A 6,000-nucleotide genomic window follows, 5' to 3' on the forward strand; every position below is an offset into this window, starting at 1 on the left:
CACATCTAAAACAAAACATTTGAAAACGACTGAGAAGTCGGCACAAATGCCCCTGCCTAGTTTCCTCGGGTACCTACAGCCCCGCCTTTGGATGAGCCTTTCTATCTGCCCCCTGCTGTGTTCTGGGGGCGTGTCGGGCAGGATGGGGATGAGACAGTATAGGATGAGGAGGACGTGCAACCTAAATATGGCTCTTGCAGCCGAGGCCACAGGGAGACAGAAAAGGGGACCACAGACCTCGGCAGTGTACAATTATCCAAAACAAGAAAGTCAAGCCAACCTCCTCTCGCTGAGACTCACGACAAGAGCATAACAGAGTACAGCCAGCACAATATTTTACTGTCCTTTACCCCCTCTATAACACACAGATAAGAGCAAATACACAAACATGTCAAAATGTAAAACAGACAGAATTTTATGTACACATAAGATAAACCACTGCATATTTTCAGAGTGTGCATGGTGCCACATTATAAACTGTCTCCAGATAAACCACTTAAACTACAAAAATTGGGTTAAGATCTGTCGCAACGCATTATTAAAAACTGGAAGGACAGTGGGAAACCAGCACATCAGGGTAAGAAGAGATGCACCCATCATGCCTAATGCCTACTGTACAAGCCTGTGGGGGCAGTGTTATGATCTGGGGTTGCTGCAGTTGCTCAGGTCTAGGTTCAGCAACATTATGTGCCCAAAGAATGAGGTCAGCTGACTACTTGAATATACTGAATGACCAGGTTATTCCATCAATGGATTTTTTCTTCCCTGATGGCATGGCCATATTCCAAGATGACAATGCCAGGATTCATGGGGCTCAAATTGTGAAAGAGTGGTTCAGGGAACATGAGACATCATTTTCAGACATGGATTGTCCACCACAGAGTCCAGACCTTAACCCCATTGAGAATCTTTGGGATGTGCTGGAGAAGGCCTTGCACAGTGGTCAGACTCTCCCATCATCAATACAAGATCTTGGTGAAAAATGAATGCAACACTGGATGGAAATAAATCTTGTGACATTGCAGAAGCTTATAGGAAACAATGATCAAAGCTAAAGGCGGTCCAACGAAATATTAGAGAGTGTGGCGACTTTGTTTTTTTTGGCCAGGCAGTGTATCTCACAAATTATTATCATTAATCCAGGCCTCAGGCAAATAGTCAAACCACAGTAACACCATGCCTTGGTATCAGAGCATCGAAGGTGTAGCATGTGGCATAGATATAAGTGCTCTTCTGCCTTTGGAGAGAATAACTGGAAATAAAAACGTTAAAGGCCGTCTGGAGTTGGCAGCCACTGGCATTCCTTAGGACCGGGGGCCCAGAGGGAGACAGAACCTGCGGCGCACAAGTGCTCATGCAGGCTTTCAACTTTCAACCTGAGGGGGCCATACGAGCGCCATAGCTTATTCCTGAAGTGACACACTGTTTGTATAGATGCAGTGAATTTGATGAGTAGCGTTCCATTCTCCATCAGACCTGGAGGACATCCCGCTAGATGCATCCAGGCTGGACCAGCTTGAGGAGGCCCAGAGGGGGAGATCAAAGGGCCGCCGGCATGCACTTGCGCTGGCTGGACCCGTGAACATGTTACAGATGAGCAGAGGCGCCAGAGAACCATCTGGGGTTGTATAATGGTACTGGGTTCAAAGCACAATACTATGGATATAAAGAGCACAACGGAGAATAGAGATAGCTGGTTTATTTGTGTAAAACACCTCCTTTCTGGTCTTTGATGGAACTTAACCATTGTTTAACAGCTGGGAACCAACTGCTGATAATTAAATTGGTCAACAATGAAAATTTCTGCGAATGATTCAAGAAACAATCATTTGTTTTCATTTACTGACGTGATCTCCATTTGGAGGTCATTAGTCCTGAGAATGATCCGGACATTAAAGCCCATTTAATGTCGTTAACAGATGATGTGGATATAAAATGATTTTGCTGGTCATCTGACCTTTCTTGTGCTGTCATCAACAAGTACAAACTTTTATTCTCTGCACAGCTACAATTGGCACCTTTGAGAATATTGAAACTCCATCAGCTTGCAATAGACTTTTTTGTTTATTGCTAATTAGCAAATGTTAGCATTGCATTGAAAGGTTCAGGCGCATAACATCTGATGTGCCAGACTGTTTTCAGCCTGTGCGGTTATGGTTGGGAAGAATTGTTTATTCAGCAAGAGGCAGGTTTGTATGTGAGGTAATATTAGCAGAGTATTAACATTAACACTATTTGGCATAGCTGAAAATCCTCATCACACTTGCTTTGTTCAGAATATTCCTCATGTCATCTTTTAGCTCAGGATCAGGTTTATCACCTTTTGAATCTTCAAATTCTACAAAACCATGTTCTTCAGCAGTCTTGCAGTTGTGATCATGTACTATTAAAACAGAGCCTGAGGGAAATGCGAAGAGGGTCATAGAGAGACATGACCTGTGAATACTTTGTTTGACAAACTGTGGCCCTTTAGTGTAAAAGAAAATATGTGTTGTTATTAAAAGTCTCTGATTTTATTCGGGACACAGCACAGTGATCCGGTGTGAATACCTGCGGTTGTGTATTGTATCTGTGGTTACATTAAGCCTTAAGAATGCGCAAAAAGGGTCTTATCTCACTTGTCCCTGTAAGCAATATAGAATGACGAGGGTTGAAACTCTGTGTTAAAGAGGGATACCTCAACAAGCCCTAACTTGGGATCGATGGTGCTGTTGATATATGCTGTCATCTGACAAGATGGATGACAGAGGGAAAAAAAAGAAAAAAAAAAAGAAAAGAAAGCATGACGAAGAGGGTTTGAAGGTCACGGTAAGTGATATTATAAGTGGTGATAATATACAATACAAAGAAACATGTACTGTAAAATCTAAATATGCTTAATTGTTTCAGAATCTTTTTTTTTTTTTTTTTTTAAGGGACAATGGCGATCGGTGTTAACAACACTGCTTGCACTTTTTTTCTTGAGATTCTTTCTATACAGCCAGTGTAGTACTTTGTACATTCTGGTTATAGAAAACAGAAATGTGCAGTCTCTTGGATTTCCATCTCCTCAAAGTTTTGAAACATCCGCTCTGAGATGCAAAAAAACTAATCAATGCATTTGTCCAGACTAAACTGTATTAATTCATTCATTCATTCATTCATTCATCTTCTATACCCGCTTATTCCTGTTAAGGGTCGCGTAAACTGCATTAATGTGATTCCCAATTCAGTTATTCATTATCTGAAACCGCTTATCCTTATCCTAGAGGGTTGCAGGAGCGAGAGGCGGGGTACGCCCTGGACAGGTCACCAGTCTAACTAACGCAGAAAGAAAATTCACACCCTTCACACCTACAGCCCAATTAACCTAACATGCATGTCTTTGGAATTTGCTAGGCCACACAAGCAAAGTCTGTGCAGAAGGGCCCCAACCAGCCAGTGGGTTCAAATCCACAGCCATCTTGCTGTGAGGCATCAATGCTAACCAATACATCAAAGCGCCGGGTTTAGGATATCCTAACAACTCTCCGAAAAGAATTTAAAATCCTTTTCATTGCATGCAAGGCCTTTAATGACCAAGCTCCTTCCCGTCTAAAAGATCTCATGTGCCACATTATGCCAGAGGAACACTTTGCGGTCTAACTTGTGAAAACTAAAGTTATCCAAGTCAGACTCCTCTCCTGCAGAACCAGAACACAGCTTCAGGTCGGGACGACTTTCTTTAGGGCAGGCTCAGCTGACCGTGAACCATCCCTTACTTATTCATCACTTAGTTCTTGTCCCAGGATACACAGAGCTCATCTACACTCTTCCACTCCACATGAAATCCACAGAACATGCCACCATTGCATGTCATTAACTTTATGTGTTCTCCCTCCCTGTAACTTTCAGCAGGTAACTCTGGCTCCTGAGCTGCAGGCTTATGATCTGCCGTTACCAGCACATGGTGTTTTATTGTCTGTTGTTTCACAGTGCTCACCTTTTTCTTGCAATGTCACAGAGTAGTCGCTCAAAAGTGGGTTAATGGCTTTCTTTCTATAATAATATAAGCTCTTGATCATACTATTTAAAGTACCCTGATGTGCCATGATTTGGTACTATACAAATGTGTATAACGTATAACATAAAAATATAGATTACTAATATGAGACTCTTAACAGGAGAAAACTCTGTTTGTTTAGATACTACAATGACACTTTAAATGGCTAAACATTTGTGCCTAGCATTATAGAGAAGCTATAGTAGGGTTTTAAATGCTCTGTCTTGAGTGAATCATGGTGACTTTGAGTCAACAGGCAGCGTCTCAGCCCCAGAACTTTATATAGCATAGGGTACATGACATTCATTCAAAAATCTAAACACAATGGCACCAAGTGAGTAATATACGTCCAAGTAGTCATTATATGCCTCTTCAAACGTACCAGGCTTTGAATTCAGAGCTACATTCAGCTCACTAGAACGCAGATCTCCTTGTTGTATTACTCACTGTGGTCATCTTGCAGTTCATAAAATCAAAGCTGCATAAAGACTGTAATTTTGGAGACATATAATTTACCTGTTTAAGTTTATGGCTAACGGTTAACCCTTGGTGTAAAACTATGCATGGATTGACTTTCTGCTCAGAGCAATTTAGTGGAAGTCTTTGGAGCACTGTTGGGGCTAAGGGTAGGATAAGGATGAAGGCAGAGGCGCAGGGGTCATCTCTGGGATACACAGCTCAGTTTTTTTTTTTTTCTTGCATTTTGGCAGGATCTCCACAAAGCAGAACTGAAACCTCTTCTCAGTCTGATTCCACTTAAAGAGGACTTGAGGAAGATCTGCTGGGATGGATAAGATGCCCGTTGGAACCTGCCAGTATCGGCAGATTGTCAAATCTTACAGATGCGACAGCAAGTATACGTGCTTCCGTCGTGTGCAAATGTTATTGCTGTTGTACTATAATCTATGAAATCTTTTTTATTTAAAAACTTCACAACAATTTCTTAAAAGTTCTTGAAAACAAAAAGATTGCATGTATTAAATAAATCCCCTGACATACCTGATGACAAAACCAGCTTAATGCATTCATCTCGGTGCTAAAGCTCATAAAAGAGAAAGTGTAACTGATTGATTGGTCATTAATTCCTCTTTGCTCCAGAGTGTGATGTGGGTTTGAGATCCACACCCTTTCTAAACTGACAAAGCACTTGTCTGTCACCAGCAAACACTGAACTGGAGCACCGGCCTGCATGTCCCATCATGAAACTAGGTCCTACGCCTCGGGTCTGCACGCCCCGCGACCCCCGAATCACTCCCATCTGTCAATCACCCAGCATGCCCTCGACAGTGTTGGGGGGGGGGGTAGGTAACAGGAAGAACAAACACAGTATCAGAACTCACTGCTCACACCAGTACTCCAACTGTTAGCAACTTAAACAGACTCTAATAAAAAAGGGCCTCCTCTGGATGTTAAACATTTACTACTACGGCAGACTGACAGCTTGGGAGGCTTTGGGTGTAGTCAGAGATGTCAGAGAAACAAGAAGAGGCAAGGATTAGAATGTAAACTGGAAGCAAATGGTGGTACAAAGACTTAATGATGGCTGCAGGTAGAGGGGGTCCGATCATCATCACTGTGGGTGATCGAAAGTCTAAGCTGAAGAGATTGCCTATTTTTTATTTTTTACTTGTATGCTTTGCTGTCTAAATTATCACGGCACTGACAAACGTACCCCTTTCAACATCTTCAACACTTTTAATTTACTTTGTCCTGCCAGTTAATGACATCTGCAGGGGGTTGGCCGTAGGAATGGCATTGTCAACTGACTGGTCTACTTCCACCACCGTCACCACCTAGAACTTTAAAACAAAACTCATACTTCCTCTGTTAAAAAAAATTGATCCCAACCCCAATGTCTTGATCTTCAACCCAGTTCTCCAATTTAGGAACCTCCATTTACAGCCTTTTTCTGGAAACAGCTTTTTTACTTGTGATATTATGTGAGCATAACATGAGTATTAGGGATATAATCCAAAACT

The sequence above is a fragment of the Chelon labrosus genome (assembly GCF_963514085.1).
Source record: "Chelon labrosus genome assembly, chromosome: 11".
NCBI classification, from domain to species: Eukaryota; Metazoa; Chordata; class Actinopteri; order Mugiliformes; family Mugilidae; genus Chelon; species Chelon labrosus.